The sequence below is a fragment of the Panthera tigris genome, chromosome A1, assembly GCF_018350195.1.
Source record: "Panthera tigris isolate Pti1 chromosome A1, P.tigris_Pti1_mat1.1, whole genome shotgun sequence".
Lineage (NCBI taxonomy): Eukaryota > Metazoa > Chordata > Mammalia > Carnivora > Felidae > Panthera > Panthera tigris.
In genome coordinates, this window is record NC_056660.1 from 196,695,866 (window position 1) to 196,718,866 (window position 23,001).

At 44.3% G+C, this 23,001-nt stretch overlaps 1 long non-coding RNA gene across 1 annotated transcript; it reads right to left on the reverse strand.

The window, feature by feature from the left end:
- Positions 1-13,213: 13,213 nt before the first annotated feature.
- Positions 13,214-22,709, reverse strand: LOC107180678. Its single transcript, XR_001511436.2, has 3 exons — positions 22,437-22,709; positions 13,945-14,054; positions 13,214-13,378 (listed from the first exon to the last, which is right to left on the reverse strand). It is a non-coding gene; the product is annotated as an uncharacterized LOC107180678 (long non-coding RNA).
- Between the last annotated feature and the right edge of the window lie 292 nt (positions 22,710-23,001).

The window sequence follows — 23,001 nt, forward strand, 5'->3', positions numbered from 1 at the left end:
TCTTTTCATTATTTTGGCCTTGCTTTAGGTCTCCGGGCTGGCATGTGACTGAGTCAAGACTTGAACCAAATCCCCCTGCGCCATGACTGAACTCTCAACAGGGCCGTGGGAGGCAAAGAGCAGGTCCAGGACAAGATGACTGGAGACAATACAGCCGGGATGAATCAGATACCCACGGTAGACCTGGGGCCTGTGTGCACACAAAACGTGCACTCTTCCCACCCTTTGCCTCCTCCCGGCTTGCTCCTCCCTCCCTGCCCCACCCTCTGCATTTCACCTACCTGTTCATTTCACCGAGTGTGAAACAGTCCCCTGAACGTCTAGTTTGGAATCGCCATGTTGAAAGTTTATCTAACAGAGTCACTATATTGGAGAAAGGCAGCCCAGGCTTCCTTCCGCTGCCTGCTCTGGAGCATGTAAACAGTAGCTGGAGAATGGGAAAAAGGAAGTGTCATATTTATTTGATGGCTGAAGCCTGGGATAGGATCCTCTGTGTGATAACACCCTGCAGAAATCCCCAGCGATTCCCTGGCGCTTCTGTCAAATCCTTGCTCATACCTGTGGAGGCCCTTAGAGGCCATCTAGTTCCTTCCCCCTGCCACGGATAGGGAACTGGAAGCTCAGAGGAGGGAAGCTACTTCCCCAAGGAGACAATCAACCTGTGGCAGAGCTGGGATTGGAGACCCATGTGCAGGAATCTTTCCTAACTATGTGATATCCATACACTTTTATATCGGGTTCTTTGCTTGTGCTGGTTATGTGCCTATTGTCTTCCCTGCTGTGTGATGCTGGGGCCGGGAGTCTGCAGACTGCATTGCCTGGAATACCTTGCTGGGTATCTTCACATCTCCCTCTGACAGCAGAAGGCCATCACGGCTCTACTGCTGCCACTTTCAGCACACCCTGTATCGTCTGTGAGTGTCCTCAGTACAGAGGTCTGAGCCACAGCCACGTGGTCTCTGTCTATCTGACATCTCAGCGTTGGCCGTGCAGGGCCCATTCCTCCACCTCCTGCTTTCCGGTAACCTTTCCATTTCCCTTCTGTCCCCTCTGTTCTGGGGGTGGTGACTGTTTCCTGCGATTACGCATGCATGGATTTCTCAGCATTTGCTTTTTGCTTTTATATCCATCCAACAAGTGCAATCAATTCCCTGCATTCGACACCTACTACTTGAAATACCTAGCAAGGCATCTGATCTTCAAACTGAACTCCAACTGATACGTTGCTTAAAAATGTTTGCTTTCTCATTTTTGCAGCTTTCTGTTCTATCCATCCATAGACACATAAAATAGGGAATGCCCAGAATAAGGGAGGAGAGACTAGCTTTCATTAATTCAACAGATATTGACTTTAGATCCATCCTGGTTCTGAGACTCAATATTAAGCAATCCTTGTCTGTGAGGTAGTTGAGGTGTTTTGGGGAGTCGGGTCAGTAAGCAGGCAAGTAAAGTACAAAGTGGAAAGGGTTGTGGACGTGTGACTGCAGGGCCACTGGAAGAGCATGAGCAAGGCCTCTAAACTAAATGAGTGGGTTGGAAAAATGTTAGGGAGGGTCTTCCTAAATAAGAAGTATCTAACTTAAACCCGAGGGATATGTAGGACCTTGTCAAACAAACTGGTGGATGTGGAGGTTGCTGGGAGAGATATTATGGACAAGGATGGTAAGAAAACATGTCAGGGCTTGTTCTAGGTTGAGTTGTGTCGCAAATTTATATGTTTAAGTTCTACCTCCCAGTGTCTCAGAATGTGACCTTATGTGGAAATAAGATTATTACAGATATAAATAGTTAAATAAGATGAGGTCAAAGTGGAGTAAGGTGGGCCCCTACAATATGACTGGTGTCCTTATTAAAAGGAAGAACTTTGGAGACAGACATACACACAGGGAAACGGCCATGTGAGGAGGAAGGCAGAGACTGAGATGATGCGTCTATAAGCCAAGTAATGCCCCAAATTGCCAGCGAACCACCAGAAGCCATAGGAGAGGAACAGATTCTCCCTCACAGCCCCTAGGAGGAACCGACCGTGCAAACACTTTGATCTTGAAATTCTAGCCTCCGGAAGTGGGAGACAGCGAAGTTCTGTTTCTTAAGCCACCCAGTTTGCAGTGCTTTGTTACGGCAACTCTAGCCAACTAATACACGGTCTGATCATGAAGGGTGTTAGAAGGCTTAGTAATACTGTCCATTCAGTGAGCACTTCCATAACACGATCTGCTTTAGAGGACGTGCTTTATAAGAACTTAAGTGCTGTACGAGAATGAACTCATTTACATTTTCATGACAACGTTAAGAAGAAAGTGATATTATTATTTCATTTTGACAAATAAGGAGAAGGAATACAAAAAATTTTAAGATGACTCGGTCCAGGTTACCCAGCCAATAAGTAATGTGTTGAGGGTGGGCATTGAATCTAGGCTGAGAAGGGGTATCCAGTCAGTATATGATACTACTACCGGATGAGGGGCTCGCTTTTTACCTTGGGAACAATGACTGTGGGGAGAATTTTTAAGTTGGGCTTCTGGAAGGATAGTTTACATGAAGTGAAGTTTAGTCTGTCTAGGTATGCAGTTCTATGGATTTTGAATGAACACGTATGGTGGCATAACCACCCCCACTGGCCAGTTTTCAGGAAGAACGGTGACATGATACACTTTCCACCTCACAAATGTCATCCTGGCTACGGGATGGAGAATGAATTGGGAGGCGACGAGAGTGGAGACAGAGACGAAAGATGGTTGTGTCCTGGACCCGAGCAATAGTGTTGGATATGGAGAGAAGTGAACAGGGGCCAGAGCTATAGAAGAGGTAGAACCCACGGGCTGAAAAACCACTTCTTCTAGAAGCTTTTAACATGCCAGTGTGGGTCAAATACAATCTGAATGACCCCAGGTCACCTGAGATCTTTCAGTAAAGACCTCTTTTCACCTAAACAGCCAACACACCAGCGATGATATTTACTTACCAATTGCTAATGCTTCCTGCAAACTGCTCTGGCCAGGGGCCACCCAGTTAAGTTTAGAACAATTAGTAATTACAATCAAACCTAGGCAAATTATCTGATTTCGAGGCTACTAAATTATTCTAAAATTCCATCATGAAATTGCATTTACGATGGAAGATTTGCTGACAAAAGCAAAGAGAGGCTTAAGCAAAGCTTCCGTATACATCTGACTTAAATTTGAGGCATTTTCAATCGTTATTTCCCAGTGGTGGCCTCTCTTGAGGCATTAGCGCCTTTACCTCCAAGTGACCTGTGTATGCTCGTTTCTTACGCCTTCCTTCTTAAGTTTCCATTCTTTACTCAGAGGCCCCTCTTTCCTTTCCTTTCCTTTCCTTTCCTTTCCTTTCCTTTCCTTTCCTTTCCTTTCCTTTCCTTTCCTTTCCTTTCCTCTTTTCTTTTCTTTTCCTTTCCTTTGCTTTCCTTTTTTCTTTTCTTTTCTCTTTTCTTTCCTTTCCTCTCCTCTCCTCTCCTCCCCTCTCCTTTCCTTCCTTTCTTTTCTTTTTTCTTTTCTCTTTTCTTTTCTTCTTTTCTATCTGATAAAGTAGATAGCCTACTTTATCTTCTTTCTTTTACTTTTAATTTCTTTTCTTTGGGGGCTTATCTTTTTCTGGAAATTTTAACCTGTTTATTTTCTATTCCTCACCCTTACCCCCATCCCTAAAATACAAGCTCCATGAATGCAGAGACATTGTTTATATTGGTTATTGTTACATTCTCAGCGTCAGGAATGGTACCAAGCACGTAATGGGCACTTAATAAATATTTGTGGAATGAATGAATAAAGCTATAGCCCATTATGGCAAGACTTCAACACCCATGATCTAGGCGAACCACTTCAATTTGCAGATGAGGAAACTAAGACCTGAGTGGGGGGGGTGAAGAAATTTGCTTGAGGTTCCAAGCAGGTTGGAGGCTAGGTGCAGGTGGTGCCCAAATTCCCTGGTTCCAGCCCAGACTGCTTCATGTGGCCACTGATTCATGCAGCCTCTCAAGCTTGTCCAGTCTTAGCACAGCAGAGTGGGTTAAGAACATAGACTTCAGAAAACAATCTGACCTAGGCTTAACTCTATCACTCTTTTCTCCTTTGAGTCTGTTTTATTTACCTGTGAGTCAGGGATAAAAACCTACCTAGTAGATTGCTATAAGATGTACAGGAGATAATTCAGGGGTCTGGAGGTCTCTGGCACAAAATAAATTCTCCATAAGTGCCAGATATGGCTACTCGTGTAAGAGAACCACCAGTGAGCCTCGTATCTTTCTGGAATTGTGGTAGGCTTAAATACTTTCTCATTTTAATTTAAACTGTAGGTAACAGCAAAGTACTAGGGGATATGTTAATATTTGATGGGGGGAAAAAAGGGAAGAGAGTTCCCTTGTATGAGAGGGAGACAGCACATGGAAAGAACTAGTCCCCTAACTCACTGAATCCTATTTTCCTCATGTTTAGAGTATAGGGTTGAATTCCATAATCCCGATGATGCTATCTGTCTGATATCCTATGATTCATCCCCTGAAAATAGAAACGGGTTTTCAATGGTTCATGCTTAGTATGAGTGAGAAGTTGAAGGAAAATGACTTGGTGCCTCAACCTCCCTTTTTTTCCCTCTAGCAATGGTGGATCACTTTGAAATTTATTTCTTTATTAATGAATAGGCATTGCGTGTCTCCCCTGTGCCAGGCCCTGTGGTAGAGGCACAGGAGTGGCTTTCTCTTTTGGAATCTGAATGGCTGGGTTTTCCTTCTTTCAGGCACACAAGTGTTCCTCGGCCAAGTGCTGTCTTGAGTACTGTATTAATTTCCTAGGGCTGCCATAAACTGGGTGGCTTAAAATAACAAAAATTCTTTGTCTCACAGATCTGGAGTCTAGAGGTCCAAAATTAAAGTGTCGGCAGGATTAATTCCCTCTGAGGACTCTGAGAGGGAATCTATTCCATGCCCTTCTCCTGGCTCCTGATGGTTTTCTGGCAACATTTGTTCTTCCTTGGCTTGTAGATACTTCACCCTGATCCCTGCTTTCATCTTCCCGTAGCTTTTCTCCTGTGTGTGTGTCTGTTCCTCTGTACAAAGCTCCTCTTATTACAAGGACACAAGTCATATTGGATTAGGGCCTACTCTAATAACCTCACTTTAACCTGATCATTAGCAAAGACCCTGTTTCCAAATAGTGTCAAATTCACAAGTACTGGGGGTTAGGATTTTGACTTCTGTGGGTGGACACCATTCAACCCCTAACAATTACCTTTCCCGCCTCAAATAGTAACCTCGAGCCTTCCCTACAGACAGGCCAGAATATGTTCTCTTGGCTCTGACTTCCTTGGAATTAGATTCACGGATCCCAGATACTATGAGCCCATGAACACAGCCCAAGATTCCATTTGTGTTTCTGGCAGTCACCTCCTATCATGGGGTCATGTTAAGCTTGTGGTCAATTAAAATGTCCAGATTTCTTTCATAGTAGTTGACAAACCAGTTCATCACGCATCTTAAACATCTGATTTTGTGAAGCTAAGTACCAAATTTTATACAGAATATTAAATGATCAATCTTTGATTGCTCCAAGTTAGTATTGGGAGAACTTGAGCTATCAACAACTTTAGGTTCATCAACAATTTCTTTAGTTGCCATTTCTTCACGGCCCAAGACCCGGCTGGAGGGCTCTTCTGTCCAGGTGATTGGTCCCATTAGTCACAGGCCTTTAGGTCCCTGTGAGAGCAATCTGTTCCATCTCTCTGGAGCTCACTTATAAGGTCTCCTCAGGCACAAACTCTGGAGGTCTCCCTGGAGGGCTGTAGGGCTGGGGTGAGCCAATTTCCTCACGCACAAAAATTCATGCAAATCTATCCATGAGGAACAACATATAAAATTTTTAGATAAAGACAGGATCCAACAGGGCCCAGGATTAGGGTGAAGTGAGTGAAGTGAATCATGTAAGTGTAGCATCAGACCCTGTCTTTATTTAGAGCTTGGATATTTTGTTCATTATGGATATTTTGTATTAACTTTCATTTTCAAATATTGCATGAAAATATTATTTATCTTAGTGCCTCCTTAGCATTTGCACTTGAGGTGAATGTCTCACTCAACCCACCCTGGTCCTGGCTTTTGGGCATGGATTCTAGTGGAGTAGAGTGGAGTCTGGGACCAGCCTCCCAACTGGGAGTCAGGGGACCTAACCTCTCACCCGAGCTCTTCTGTTAATTACCTGGGCAGCACTGAGTAAATAAGTTACTTCCCTTTTCTGAACCTCAGTTCTTCCAAATGCAAAATTGTGTGGGTAAACTCCGTGGTTTTAAGGTAAAAACTAATCATAAGGCTCTGTGATGCTAGCCAGAGCTCTGGCTGGAGGTGAGGAGACTTCCTCCTCTGATCCTATCTGTGCTACTCACTGACTGTGTGACCTTGGGCAAGTCCCTGCCCAATTAGACACAGACAGTCTCCTTATCCCTACTAGTTAGAGTACAATTGAAATGATCTGCAAGCCTCCTTTGAGCTCTGTTTCCCTGATCCTTTTACCGCTTAAAGGCAAACAAGAACATTCAAATACCATAAACATTACTGGCAGTGAGGCGCCAGTTATAAGCAACCATTTTTAACAAAGGGACCTACTCAAGAGCAAAGTTAGCTACTTGGCAAGATATCAGGGAGTCTTTTCTACAAGGAAAGAGAATCCAATGTCAAACTATTGTTTAATTTTGAAACACCCTCATTAGAAACTTGAGCTTCTGTATTTTGCTGTTGAAGAGAAAATTACGGATCAAGGTACTGATATTTTTCAATGACATGTTGGCATTTAATCCAGTGACGTGCAAAGAGCCCTCACGGGAGCTCCGTGTGAGGGCTGTGTAACCTTGAGAATGGCTTCTAGATGCTCCGGCCTTCTTTCTCACCTGTGATCTGCCCATACGGTTGCTGCAAAAAAACAGGGAAGGTGTGAGTATGTGTGAACGTGAAGTCTAAAGTCAAGAGTTCACATAAGTAATAAAATCTCATTTGCGGTTACTGGAAGGCGATTTGAAAATGCATATCAAAGACATTTAAAATGACTAATTCAACCTCCCGGTATTGGGCCCCGGAAGTAATTAAGAACATGGACAAAGATGTAGTTGCTGTAGATTTATTTCAGCATCTTTAGAGTGAAAACAAAGAAACAAAGCAACCAGCTTAATGGTGCAATCATAGACGATTGGTCGGGTATATTGTAATGTCTCCATATAATGGAATATTATGCAGATGTAAACAATGATTTCACGGAAGCGTATTTGTTGACATGCACAGATACTTAGAACATATCGTTAAATGAAAATTACAAAATAGTATATATGCTACAAGCCCATTATTGTAAAAATATGCCTGGCTTATCTCTGGGTGGTGGTATAATACGCTTTCTTTCTTTTTCCTTTTCTTTTGCTTACTTGCACTTTCTGTTTTTTCTGCAATGAACATTAGAGGACATAACATTTTAAACGGATATCATAAAAAGAAGTATAGATACATTAAGAAATTGCCTTTTTTGAAAATAGTATTGGTCTCACATTAAAAACAAAAAAACCCCAAATATCAGAGGAGGTTATGATATATATTTTTTAATTTTATTTTTAGGAAATGACACTTATGGAAACTTGCTCTGGAAGATTATTTTCATTTTGCCCTGATTTTCCTACTCGATAGTCTTTTTCCCAGCCCTCTGCATATCCTCATTCACTGATTCAGTCATTCACTCTTTCATTGATCCTGCCAGCATTTACTGAACACTTACTATATCCCAGACAGTGGGCTAAGTCCTCTAAGTGCTCCAGTACGGACACATAATGGTCGCTTGGCCCCTGTTCTAGTCCTTCTCAATTTCCCCAGCACAAACTTCAACCATCTTCAGAGCTCCTAGCCTTGGGGTCACCGTTCCACTCCACGCCCATTTTGTCGTTGTTCTTCTGATGCTGCCCATCCCCTCTCCCCACAAATCCCACTGTGGTCGAGTTCTCCATTTTGTTCTTTCCCCCTCACTTCCACAACCAGAGCTCGGTGCAAACACCAGGCACTTCCTCCTCCGGGTCACCTCACTCCAAGCTTTTCATGATCCCTATCCGTAACATTTTTGAACATACAAGCCCAACGTGTATACGTATAAATCATATGACATGTGCCACGTTCAATGTATTAAAGATCAGAATAAGAATTTCCTTGTGGGTTTTTGGAGCAATACAAATACAACCAACATCATCATCCATTCTTCCCACCACCAGTGGGTCACCTGGCAAACTCCCTGGAATGCGTGCACGTCTACAGTTCTAAACGGAACGGCAGAAATGACCTTGTCAAGTTATTATTTGTTATAAACTTCATCAAACTCTGCTAAGTTTACATTAGCCTCATATTAACCCCAAATGCCCGATCCCTGGCTTCAAGGTCTGTTACTTATTATACCCCTGTTTTCATCTCCACATAGGTCTTAGCTGGTTTTAAGCTGAAGTCGTTACACGGGGGTTTCCCAGCGTGCGTTTGATGTGAAGGATCCTGCGGTCAAATAAGGTTGGCGAGTGCTGGCAGCTTCAGCCTGGTCTGGGAGAGTCCGGGCGTAAAAGAACACCCTGGAGTTTCTGAGGAGGCCTCCAGGAAAGAGGTCTGGTTACCTTTTCTGGACAGTATTTCCCGGGCGGAGTCAACTCTTTCTGGTATAAAGTTTATCCCCACACCTTGAAATAGTGTTAACACGAGGTACTTCCGGAAATGCTAACCCACACAACTTACTGACTTCTGCGTCACCATCACGTACGTATTTACCACCCCCAAGAACGGCTTCCTCCTTGCTGTAAGCCAAACTGTCTGGTCTACCCCGGGGATCCATGTTCACTCCTCGCTCCTTAAGAAAATCATCTCAGATGAACCATCATCACAAGCCACAAAACCCCAGTTGTTTTCAAAACCACCTGGTGTCTCAGGGACTGTTCTGTGTCATAATCAGTCACAGAGTGGTCTTTTAAAAGCATAGATCATACATGTGATTCCTCCGCTCAGAACCCTCCAGTGGCTTCCCAAAACATGCGGAAGAAAATGCAGACCCTTCAGAGCTCAAAGATCTGCCCCTTCTGCTTCTTCAACCTAAGCCCCAGCACCTTCTTATGTCTTCACAGCCCCACTGAACTTTCCTCAAAGATGCCAAGCTCATTCCTGTTTCAGGGCCTTTGCACTTGCTCTTCCCTTTACCTGGGATGCTCTTAGCCCCAGATCTCCCATGGCTCCCTCCGTCCCCTCCTCCAAGTCTTTGTCTCCTATTGTCTTCCCAGTGACATCATCCTGGACCTCTGGACCTCAAGCGACACTTCCTTCACTGGCTACTTTCTGACTCCAGCTCTGCTACTTTTTCTTCGTAGTTTTTTTTTTAACGTTTATTTATTTTTGAGACAGAGAGAGACAGAGCATGAACGGGGGAGGGGCAGAGAGAGAGGGAGACACAGAATCGGAAGCAGGCTCCAGGCTCCGAGCCATCAGCCCAGAGCCCGACGCGGGGCTCGAATTCACGGACCGCGAGATCGTGACCTGAGTCGAAGTCAGACGTTTAACTGACTGAGCCACCCAGGCGCCCCTTTTTCTTCGTAGTTTTACCACTACCTACATTACATCATATAATCTTGGGTCATATAAGATCCAGGAGGGAAGGGAATTTGACTGCTTCCTCCACCTTTATCCCCGGAGCCTGGAACAATGGCTGGCACATACTAGAAATTCAAGAAATGTTTGTTGAAAAAGTGAATAAATAAGCACATTCAGTCAAGGTTCAAATTCTGGTTGTTTGCATGATTTAGTTGAACAACTGGGCCTCTGTGCTGACAGTGTGGAGCTTGCTTGGGATTCTCTCCCTCTCTCCCTCTCTCTCTATCCCTCCTCAGCTCATGTCCACGCTCTTTGTCTCTCTCAAAATAAAATAAACTTAAAGAAAAATAAAATAAATAGGACCACCTGATTATTTCTGTTACTATGCTCACCCCAATAACCCAACTACTGGATTGTAAATTTGAGAAGAAAGCAATAGTATTTTATTTACTAGTCCGTGGCTCCTAGACATACACCCTGGACTTTAAAACTGAAAGCCCCTGTCGACTGATTCCTTCTAGTTCTGAGTATCACAACTCACCAACTGCTTTGAAATGTATCACATTCCTTGGGAGTATTTCCGTTTGAGAGCAATGAAACCCCTAATGTGCTTTTTCAAATTATTTTTCAAGGCAAAATACGATTCTAAACTTCAAATACGAACTTTGCTCTTTGTAGAGAATGTATACAGTTTCAACTGCTTCTAAATATAGCTGTAGGTACTACTTGTTATTGTTTGTATTGAATTTAGGTCATATCCTGATTCCCAGGCAGTGGGACAAAGGCGCCGGGAATGAGGAAGCCTTGGACGACACATTCACCTGACTTTTAGAAGGATTTACGCTCGCTTTTAGGATTCCGTAGGTCTTGAGTAAGTTTCGAAAAAAATAAAGGGGATGAGAGGCCTTAGTAAATATTGAGTTGACTTCATGGGCGAGCAGCAATGTGCCCGGCTCAAATATTCACGTGCAGTGTGACAGCGGGCAAGTCACTTATCCTTCTGGAAAATGGGTATAATGGTAGTACCTCCTGAATGGAGCTATGATGAGGATCCAGCAGGCAACACATGTGAGATGTGGGGCCCCGGGGACACCATTCTCTCATTTGGTTGTTTTCCTAGCACAAAGTCCATTGCCCAGCACATAATAAGGATGGAGATACGTTAGCTAGTAAAATTCGTAACTCCGATAGCTCCTTTTTCCTGAAGCTTGCAGACTGATTCCTTACCAATCAATCAATGCACATGTTCTGAGGGCCCTTTCTGTACCTGGCATTCGATTAGGCATTGTAAGGGGCCACGTGGACAGATGAGAGAAGTGTTTGAAATGCTTATCGCTCAGAGAGGAAAGCATAAATGTATAATAATGTGATTTGTAAACTGGGCAGACACTGAGCATTGAAAACTGACTGGAAATGATGAGAGACGTCTGGATAAGTCTTGCCTGAAGGATCAGTGCCACCTGCCATGCAGGAGAAGAAAGGGTTCTTCAAAGATGGAGCACGCGGGGTGGGGGGGTGGGGGGCGAAGGGGGTAAGATTGGAAAGGGAGCTGTGGGGTAACGGAGGGGGGTGGTTGACAGCATGGAGGGCAGTGAGATGTGCCAGGAGAGGCAAAGGCAGGGGGGCAGTGTGGGAAGAACCATGGGCCTCGGGGGACTATGGGTGAGTGGCAAGATTCCAGCCTCGACGGCCTGGGGTGGAGTCTGGGGTGGTGGGGTGGGAGGGTCCAGGAAGAGGAGTAGACATAGGACAGAAGAGAAAGAAGGCGGAGAGGAAGGGCAGCTCGGGGACTGGGCTCCTGGGGAGGGTTGGAAAGGGTGAGGAAATGGAAGATTCGCCTTTAGAAAAAAGGAGATGTGTGCCCAGACATTGGAGGAGGGTTGGGAAAAGACACCACCAATGACTGAATCCGACGTGCCTAAAAGCACATTGAGAGCAGGTATCATGTAATGTGGCCTTGTCAAGCGTCATCTCCTTCAATCCTCACGGTGGTTCTGTGAGAGCAGTCCTTTGTGGCTTATATAAAAGGCCAAGTTGCTCGCTCAGGGTCACATGACCCTCAAAAGCAGAGCCTGGATTTAGAACTCAGAGGGTCAGACTCTGGAGCGCACTCCCTAGACCGTATACTGTTTGGGTGTCTGCAGACCGGGGACCCCGATGCAGGAGGGACGCTGGGGGCCTCCCCAGTTAGCTCAGGAATAGTCACAGGCTGAGGGGAAAACCGGGAAGCGGGGTTGGGGAGAAAGGAGAGGGCAGGGTCCTGCAAGGGTGAGTTGCGGATTTAAGGAAAGAAGAAGTCCAGAAAAAGCACTGTGGGAAGATCTGCCGGGGAGAAAAAATGAGAAACAAGAGGCCTGACTCAGAACCTCACGAGTTGCTGTTCATGGGGGCAGAGAAAGTCATTCGAGGTGATCCCTGGAGGCACGAGGTAGGCTTTGTCCTCTCCACCAGGGCGGAATGGTGTTCCGGGGAGGAGTTTTCCAGCTCCCTCCACCAGCCCCATTGCTTCTCTTTCTCAGTAGGTACCTCTGTGCGCGCTGGTCTCTGCTTAGGTGGCCCTGAAGTTGTGGCTGTCTGGGCAAGCCGGGCGCTCAGTGGGGCTGAGAGGCCGACCAGAGCCAGGTTCAAGCCCAGCCCCTCCGCTTACTGGCGGTGGAGCCAGGGGCCAAGGACCCTTGTGCCTGTTTCCACAACCACCCAGGCAGCTCCTGCCTCAGAGGAGGGCTGTTGGAATTAGATACCCTCGCTAACGTGGGCGGCTGCACCTTCCCCAACGCATCACAGCCTGAGAAGGGTGAATTACTACACTGAACACAAAAATGAGAAAAAAGAAAAGATCTAAACCACAGCTATTGGTTAGCGTTTTGAAGAAAACCGTGTTCAAAAAAACTATATAAACTGTAAAGCTTTAGGCATTATGTAGATATTTCTTACTATTATTACTTACTGAGGACCACATAATGATTTTACCCTACAAGCATTTCTATCGCACTCCGTGACCTTTTTCAGCTTTCACTGAATGACACTTAGCAGTGTAGGCTAAGTGCTTTTCAACTTACATTATGTCATTTCATCATTTTATATAGATATTTAAAAAATTTTTTAAAAATTTGCATTTTAGTTAATGTACCGCGCCATATTGGTTTCAGAAGTAGAATTCAATGACTCATCACTTACGTACATTTCATCGCTATTTTTTTAATATTTTATTTACTTTTGAGAAAGAAGTTGGGGGGAGAGGCAGAGAGAGAGAGGGGAACAGAGCATCTGAAGCAGGCTCTATGCTGACAGCAGAGAGCCCCATGTGGCGCTCGAACTCACAAATTGTGAGACCACGGTCAAGATCATGACCTGAACGGAAGTCGGACATTCAACTGACTGAGCCACCCAGGCGCCCCTATATTTCATCTCTAAAGTAAGCCTATCCCGTAGGTGCTTGTGTTACTCCCATATAATGGAGGAGGAAACTGATGTTCATATACAGGATGTGATTTTTCTCAAGGCCACGCTGAATTTCTACCTCCAAACTTGTCTTTTTTTTTTTTTAATGTGACAAATTCTTTACCAGCCTCCCACAAAACTGTTGTGTTAGTAAAATAACAGAGTTAATTATACCTTGTGGTCATATGAAAAATGCTGGTTGGGTGTGGGCTTTGGGAAACCAGAGCGGAGGACAGAGGAAATCCAGATGACTTGGCCTTGATCTTGGCTCTGTCCCGTCGGGTAAGTCACCTAGCCTTTCTGACACTCCACTTCCACTTATGTATCATCTCTGACCCTTAGCTTCTGAAAATACAGAATGATCATATTTACTCATGGGGTTGTTATGAGAATTAAAAGGGATCATACATCTGACCATTGATCGTAGCTTAAAACATGCTGAATTAATTATTAACTACTTCGTCTTTTACTTCATGCAACCCATCACTATGCATTCACAAAATATCTATTTATCTTTAAGGCAAGGAGGACTCCTCTCTTGCCAGCATGTCATAGATTTCATAAAATCCCCTAAAGTCTCAAGCTTAGTCTAGTGGTTAGAGAGCACAGACTGAGTCAGAAAGTCTGTGCCCAAAGTGCATCACTCTCGAGCTAGCATTTTGCCTTAGTAAGAGTCAGAGCTGGGGAACAAAGACGACCCACCAGGAGTAGGGGCTGGAGATAGGGCTTCTGCTTTACAGAAAGCAGGTCTGCAAAGATTAAGTGGTGTTTCACTGGATGATTTGTTTCAGTTTATCATTGCTTCTCATGTGTCCATGGTTCCAACTTCTTTGCTCCTCGAAGAATCTGCTCTTGGAAACATCAACCATACTTGCTCTGTGCCCTTGGCCAGGTGGCCTCCCCTCTCTCACCTCATTCTCATACGTTGAGTGATGGGATTGTGTCTGGTGTCCCTAAGGTTCATTGTACTTTGGCCTTCAGACCCTCTGGGATGGAGGCTGGAGACTCAGGTGTGTTCTTTCTGTGACAAGGAGAAAGAATGACATGATCATCACACCCATCTTTTCCTGGATCCTGAGACATCATCCTGTAATTTCTGACTGGCTCCCAGAGCAACTCATGCCAGCCAGTTGTTTTCCATCCTGACTACAGTTCAGAAGTTCTTCTGGTGTGAGGTGTTAGTATAGAGAGATTTAACACTTTCAAGGGGGACAAATATCCCAAGGGCCACTTGCTTCTTCAAGGCCCCAGGTGATAGCTCGGGAGTCAGAGGGATGGCTTTGACTTCAAACAAAACCATTTGTCAGGAATCACTTCCCATTTATGGCTGGTGGCTGTGGTTACCAAACAGACATACATGGACATACATGGAATTGTATTTTTCCCTCTCACTCTCTGTCTCTCTCTCATTTTTTTTTTTTTTAATAGCGAGGTGGGGCCATTGTGGGATTAGCTTAGAGGTATGAGTCACTGGGTTTAGGACATGTTTCTATTTGTCTTAGCATTTTATTATTATTATTGAAGTATGTGAGGCCCTGTGGCTACTGAGCCCTAGCTCAACCACCTTTCCTCCTCCAGATGGCCTCCACATTCTCCTACATATCACAAGCATCATGAGGAATGCCTATGCAGCCATTCAGTAATGGAGGGCACACCTGTTGAATTTGGGCCCGGAATTCTGCACACCTCAGCAGTTTGTGGGCCCATAATGGTTGAAAAGATTAGAGAAGTTTCAGAAAGAGGCAGATGGGGAGAGCACTGAGTTGGGAACCAAGAGTTTCAGCTTGATTGCTAAGCATAATATAAATTGGACCAATAATTTCGCCCTTTTCAAAAGTAGGGTGATTGGAAGAGGTGTAGAAAATTTAAGTTCACCTAGTGTTCCAGAACCAGTTAACCTTTAGTAGCTGTCTGATGTGGTACACTGAGAATTACGGGGCATGGTTGGGGCCCAAGGGAGGAGACCCTCTGGGAAAGGGACAGTACTGGGGCTCTGTGTGCAGAGTATTGGGCTTGATGAGCAACGTCTACCATGGGTGCTTGGGGCAAGAGCGTCAGGGGAGTAGAGTGTCTGCCATTAAAGCACTGGAAGATCTCTAAAGTCTCATCTAGCTCCAAACATCTCATAGTTAGGAATGAAAGAAAATAAACTTGCCCCAAATCTGTCACCACTCCAGAAAAAAGTGTGTTCCGAATACTTTCTACTATAAACCACAAAAAACACCTCTCATCCCCCGTCTCCCTTGTCCCCAGCCCCTTCCAGATCTTGGCTCACGTTTGGGGCACGCATTTAAAAGGGGTAAGAAATATTGCCAGTCATAAAGTTGAGGCAGATTTTTGAGAAGCTTAAATGATGTTTGGGCACAGGCAGAGGGAGGCAGCTTGACAGATAAAAGATGTAGGAGTCTTTAATAAACACAAGCTCCAATAAGCCAAACAGAATTTTTGGGCTGCTAAAAAGCTGAGCTAATCTCCAGCTAAATTAATAGAAGTATGATGATGGTAGAATTTCCCCCATCCCCTGGCCTAGCAAGTCCACATTTGGACAATGATACTCAGGTCTGAGCATCACACCTTCAGGATGGTGGGATGTTTAGAACCACTTGTGATGACACACAGCTGGAAGACTGGGGAGAAGAGGAGACTTGGGGAGCCACAGGTGACATTAGTTTCCCTCTGGGTACCTCTCATCTCTGCTGTCACTGCTCAGATCCATTTTCTCCTTCTAGATGGGATTCCTCCAAAATAACGTAGGTTCGGTTCCTAGGAAAACAGATTCTACAATGAAGATTTCCTTGGAAGGCTGTTGGGAGCAACAGCTGTGGAGGAGTAAAGGAAGTAGGACAGGATGGGGGAGAAGTTAGGCTGCAGTGCTCTTGGAACAAAGGCCTTAGCCCACCCCACAGGGGGTTCTGGAGCGGGACAATGCTTCCAGGTTGTCCTGGATTGAGCACAGGAGCCTGGTCTTTATACCTCTGTATTAGCCAGTCTGGATGTGGATGGCTGCACCCAGGGTGTGCATAAGCATGGGCATGGCAGCTCCCTCTGCCCAGGGAAAAGACTCAATTGTGAGCCTTCAACGAGCAAACCTCATGGCATTTGGGGGAGCACCTGTCGATGTATCGGTCGTGAACCTCGTGGCACATCTGGTGGTTCATCACAGCACCCACTGCAACAAGGCCAAAGACATGGCCACCAATGGCTCCCAATTTATATTTTTGTAGCCCTAGGACTTCAGGAAAAAAAAAAAAAAGATTCTCAATTCTGGCGTTAGTTTTAAAAAGTTTTGGAGAAGCACTCTGCGTAGATTGGGTTGGATCACCCACTCTGGCCAGAAGTTAAGAACTGATCTTGAATCTTGTTGACCACTGTGGCAAGGTGGATGGAGCTGGTAAGCAGAAAAAAGGATGAAAACACTGCTATGAAGGATAGCCACCAACTTTTGTCTCCCCACCTGTCCTGGGAACGAGTTTGCTCATTGGTTCTGTGTAGCATCAGAGGGCTGAAAGAGTGAGTTCAGCTCCGTGGAATGTTGGTTCTTTTTTGGTAAGTAAAAATGCTTTCTGTGGGGAAGAAGCTTCCATAACTGGAAGCATTATAGCAAAGGCCACAATGTCTCTGTCTTTCCAGTACTCTGTAAAGAGGTTTCCTGTATTTGGACTGCGTCAGAATCAAATAAAGAGCTTTGAAACTATCCTGATTGCTGGGCTCTGTCTTTAGAAATTCTGATTCAGTACGTCTGGGGAGCAGGGTTGACCCCAGGACTCTGTATGTTATTAAACCTTCCCATTTGATTCCCATATGTTGCCAAGTGTGGGAACCCCAGCATATGAAGCAGACAGCGCTCTGGGTAATTGCGTGTTTGGAGCACCAGAAGGAAGTGTGGGGAAGAGACAAAGGAATCGTGTCGGCTTGTCACCCTATCTCCCCTTTCGCCCACAGGTGGTCTATGAGCCATCTCTGCGGAACTTGACTGAAAATCCACTAGAGTAGAGGTGCCTGGCTGGCTCAGTGGGTAGAGCATGTGACTCTTAATTTCAAGGTCGTGAGTTCAATCCCCACATTAGATGTGGCGCCTCCTTAAAAAAATTTCCGTTAAATACATCAAAATCTACTATACTAGATTTCTAGACTACCTTCCAGCTATAAAAACTCACTGACTCTGTGGACATTCCAGGTGAAATAAAACAATAAACGTGTTCATTATTAGACATCTGCTGGCATTTCCGAACTGAGACTTCCTTGGTGACGTTTATTAAACCTGTCTCTTACGTATAAACGTGCCCTCAGGCTTGGGTAATTGTGGGCCCAAGAGCAGAGAAAGAGAAGAGAGTTTCCTTTGGAGTCTCTGTAGTTCCGATTCAGCAGAAAGACAACCTGGGAGTGACCAAAGATAGTTCTTCTTTAAAAAAAAAAAAAGTGCCTGCTTACATAACACTATGAAGAAATCAAAGATAGAGTCTTTTTGAAGCTCTTAACCTTTGTCTATGATTTCTTCCTGTCATTATCAATGTGCAAACGGAGATTTTATTCACCTTTAAGTTCTTGGGTCTTTGCAATCTATTGTTTTATTTTTTCCTCTTTGCATTACTTTATCGGTGCGTCTTTATGGCCTTTGCAGCTCCCTCTTTGATGGCTGCATGGCACGCCAGGGCTTTCATGCATCTTCACGCCCCTTATCTTACTCTAATTTGGGGCATTTGGGTAGTTTTCATTTTGTCATCGCACTGCCGTGTATCGTCTGCTACCTGTCCTCACCTGTAACTGCCTCACCTCCAGAATCTCTAGCTCCTAAGTTCTTCTCCCTGACTATGAGCTGTCTCTCTCCCTTCTTCCAAACCCTTCACCTGTGACTCAACACCCTGCCAGCCTGGCTCAACCATCTCCTGCCTTTTCCGCTGATTGGAGAGCAACTGGTCACTATTCCTACGTACGGTGTTCAGCTATAGCATACAAGCCATGTCTATTATCATGGTAATGATCATGATGGTGATAACAGTTATCAAATTCAGGGTCAGTGTCTTATTCATCTTGACCCAACCCACTACCCAAGAGCGTCTGACTCGCGGAATCATTCCAAAGTTACTTGCTCCATGAGTGGGATAATTTCAATATTCCTTATTTTTTATTAAATGTTATTTTGCATGTTAAATAACAATCCCTTTTACATTTTTAATGTATAAAAAAAACACACCGAGTTCCTGAAGGACAGAAAACATATCTGATTTTTCCTCTTATTTCTAATATCTGCCTGATTTCTGTTAAAGGTTGATAGAGAACTTTATTACAAAAGTCTTTCTGATGGGTTTTGCTTTTGTTTACGATTTGCTAGTTTAAAAAAAAAATCCAGTTTTGTAATGGTAATAAGCTGTATTTAATCAGAGGGAAAAATTCTCTTACCCTATGGAGGAATTTCATTTGCTTAGGTTCAGTTTTGAATAATCTCATGATAAAATAAATTTAAAAAATTTTTATTTTAGAGACAGAGAGTGCATGAGAGGGAGACAGGGAGAGAAACTCAAGCAGTTTCCACCCTCAGCGAGGACCCCAATATGGGGCTCGATCCAGGACCCTGGGATCGTGACCTCAGCTGAAATCAAGAGTCAGACGCTTACATTGATTGAGCCACCCAGGAGCCCCTAAAATGAATTTTTATACTTTTCTTGTAAATTAAAAACATAGAGTATTTGTGGTGAAAATTTGAAAAAATATAATTTTCATTATCTTTTTGTGGTAATAATAACAGTTGTTGAATTTTTCTATTTTTCTCCTTGGAGTCGCAAGTTGGAGACTGTCTTCTCTTCTCTTCTCTTCTCTTTTTGCCATTGTTGACGTACGACTTCAAAAACAATATCTTTCACTGTCTATTTAATGGGCTTCCGAAGGGAATGGAGATCAATCATATTCACAACCTGCCGCACTGAACTGGTAGTCTCTAATAACTTGTTTTAAAAATTCAATTAATTAATAAGTTATTTCATTGTGATAGGTAAACTATTCTTAGGGCTCAAAATTCAAAAGTTATAAGAGGTTGCAGAGAGAAAACTCTTTTTACCGTGGCCCCGGGCCAACAAGTTCTCTGCAACCAATGTCAACAGTATCTTCTAGAGATGTATTATGCATGTATGTGCAGATACATCCACACGTTATCTTTGCTCCCATACACAGAGCTCTGCAGACTGCTTTCCTTCCTCCCTCACCTAACAAATATATCTTGGAAAACATTCCTTGCCTTGACATAAAGAGATTTTCATTTTTTAGCAGTGGCATAGTATATTTATTTAAACAGTTCCCCGTTAAGATTCACCCATATATTTTCTAATATTTTATCATTATTGTCAGTGTTACAGTAATCAACCTTGTTCTTTGTCATTTTGCAGGTCTGTTAATTGAGTTATAGGATAAATTCCAAGAAGCACAATTGCTGAATCAAAGAGAACCTGCTGGTTCTCTATCTATTTCATTAGATACCAGCAAATTGCCTTCCAAAAAAGTTGTCCAATTTACATCGTTCATTTTGGCAAAGTTTTAAAGTATTGCTTTCATTACAAATGATGTGGGTCATCTTTTCATATAGTTAAGAGCCAATTGAATTTTCTTTTCTGTGAACATTTCACCTACCTTTGCCCACTTTTCTATTGGGTGGTGGTCTCATTTTATCATTTTTCAGAGATGATATGTTAAAGGAAGCAACATGTCGTCAGTCATATAAGCTGCATTTTTCCCAATGTGTCATTTGTCTTTTCATTTTTCTCATAGTTTATTTTTCTGTATAGGTATTTTTTAAATTTTTATATAGTCTAATTGATTTTAAAAAATCAATCCAGGGGCACCTGGGTGGCGCAGTCGGTTAAGCGTCCGACTTCGGCTCAGGTCACGATCTCGCGGTCCGTGAGTTCGAGCCCCGCGTCGGGCTCTGGGCTGATGGCTCAGAGCCTGGAGCCTGTTTCCGATTCTGTGTCTCCCTCTCTCTCTGCCCCTCCCCCGTTCATGCTCTGTCTCTCTCTGTCCCAAAAATAAATAAAAAACGTTGAAAAAAATTTTTTTTAAAAATAAAAATAAAAAATCAATCCACAGTGGATTATTCCCAGACCTAAAAACCCAATAGAATTTGCCTTGCTGGGTTTTGGACTTGCTTGGGTCCAGAGACCCCTTGATTCCTCCCCACTTCTCTCTATGGGGATGGGAATGGGTGTTCTGTGCCTGTCCCTGCATTTTAGAAGTAATAACTTGTTTCCTAGTTTCACAGGGCCATAGAGGAAGAGGAATTTTGCTGCAGGACGGATGAAACCCAGAGTGTCACTCATACTTGATTTAAATGATGAACCTTGGGACTTTTTGAGGTGGCAATATGTACCTGAGATTTGACTTTGGAGTTGACGCTGGAATGAACTAAGACTCTAGAAGATGTTGGGGTGAGTGGATGTCCTTTGTGCATGAACTGGATATGAATTTTAAGAGGCTAAAAGGTAGACTGCAGTGGGTTGGAAGATGTCCTCCCTGAATTCATGTCCACCTGGAACCTCAAAATAGACCCTTATTTGGAATAAAGGTCTTTTCAGACGTAATCAAGTTGAGAATCAAGATGAGAGTATATTGGATTTAGGAAGCCTAAAACTCAATGAGAGTGTCCTTAGAAGAGACAGAAGAGGACATACAGAGACACAGAGAAGACAGTGACATGAATATGGAGGGAGAGCTTGGAACAATGAATCCACAAGTTAAAAAACACCAAAGATTTCTGGCAATCACCAGAAGCCAACAGAGAGGCATGGGACAGTTTCTGCCCTTAGACCCCCAAAGAAACCAATCCTGCCGACATCTTGACTTTGGACTTCTAGCCTCCTGAACCGTGAGGGAGTTAATTTCTGTTCCTTGAAGCCACCCAACTGGTGGTAATTTGTTATGGCAGTCCAAGAAAACTAATAAATTTACTAACCTGGGATACAGAAAGCGGTAGAGAGCTGGCGGTGTAGATGGGAATAGTAAGAGGATGGCTGAAGTCATGGACATGTATGGGATTGCCATTCGAGAAATATTTACCCTCTAAACATTTGAACTCCTCTTCAGTGCATATCTTATAAATACTGGGATGAATCAGCTATGGGTCCTACACTACGCCCACAATCTAGAATGCCTAGTTTGAGCAGGCGAAGAAGTGAGATGGTGAGCCCTAGGAAATACCATGTGTAGGGAATCCTGAGGAAGACCTGAAAAAAGGAAGCAGAGGACTGGTTGGGATCCAGGGGAAAGACTATGAAAGGGCATGACCACTGAGGCCAAGAGGAGAAAATCCGCAGAGGAGGGAGATGGTCAGTGGTGGAAACTGCAGAAGGGAGCAAAAGTTCAAGACTGACATTTACACTGGGGGGCCTCAGGGTTAGACAATGAAGTCATAGTTGACGTGTAGCAACGGCCAGAGCACGGCAGGTCAGAGTTCATGTATCAAGGTGCCATTTCTCAGAAACTCAGAACTAATGCCTTCTTCACAGCTTACTGCCTCTTATTCATTCAAAAAACATGAACCAGTACAAAGCCGGCTGCAGGGGTACAATGAGGGACGAGAGTGCACAGTCCCTGTGCTCTTGGATCTTAGAGTGCATTCAAAGAAACAAATATTAACCAGCAAAACCTGGAAAGTATTCTTTCACTTCACCTGCCATATGTGTGATGAAGGAAGGTGCACTGGAGACCTCTGAAGGGCCAATCCACCCTAGTGTTCTGGGGGACCTAGTGTTCTGGGGGAGCAGCTGAGCATAAAAGCATGTGGCATAGCTTACGTTTCATATGCCTCAGTCAATATTAAAGGAAGTCTAGCATCTTTTACTTAAATTTTTTTTTAGCGTGTATTTATTTTTGAGAGAGACAGAGCGTGATCGGGGGGAGCGGCAGAAACAGAGGGAGACACAGAATCTGAATTGAGTTCCAGGTTCTGAGCTGTCAGCACAGAGCCAACATGGGGCTCGAACTCACAAACCGCGAGATCATGACCTGAGCCGAAGTCAGACGCTGAACCGACAGAGCCACCCAGGTGCCCCTGGCATCTTTTACTTTAAAGCTGAGGAAATTGAGGCTCAGAAAAGTTCACTGACCTGTAGTGTGCCATTAGAAAGGCCAGGATCACAATCTAAACCCGCATCCTAGTCTGTGCTCTTTTCTAAACTGTGCTAACCCCCATTATACACACATGTATCTCTATATCTATATGTATACATGCATGAGGTATGACTTAAATTATTAAAAAGTACTTTTCCTGGACTATGGGTCCATTTAAATTGGGGATGGCACCCATACTTGAAGAACCCATTTATGTCATTCCAGCCCTTTACCTGTATTGCCATAGGCCACCCGAATTCTTTTTAGGAAAGAGGTGAGTTGTACATCATAAATACAGAGTAGTTACCTCATCTACGGCCTGGGGCGTCTCAGTTCTGGAATCTGTCAGGAAATACTTCACGGATGCTGCCACCTTGATGGGCGATATCTGCATCACAGGGCCTGAGAGGATTTTCGTGGTGAGAAAGTTATGTTTCCTTGGAGGGCCCTCTCCCCTGGGGTCTCTCACGGCTCAGTTGCCAGGACATCAGTTACGACCCTCTCCGAGAGCCACCCAGTCTCCTTCAGGCCCAGTAAGGGGCCCACTAAGTCTTAGCGGAGCCCAAGGCCTCTCCTCTGCGTCGGGGCCGCTCAGGAAATCCATGTTTATGTGCCGAAGCCCTGCCCTCTCTTGACTGTAACGCTCTCCTGGAAACTGTGTGGAAAAGCAGATCGCCGAACAGCGGCCTGAATTTTCCCAGTAACTATGGCTGGTTCTCCACTGGTAACCAAGGACTACACGAAACACCACCGTTCAAGGCCAGGACCCTCGGTGGGTCTGAAAGCAAAAGGCACAGCCGCCGGCTCTCACGAAACCTTTGAGACCAGTGCCTCGCGCTTACTCCCCAAACCAGACAAACAGGCACAAGTAT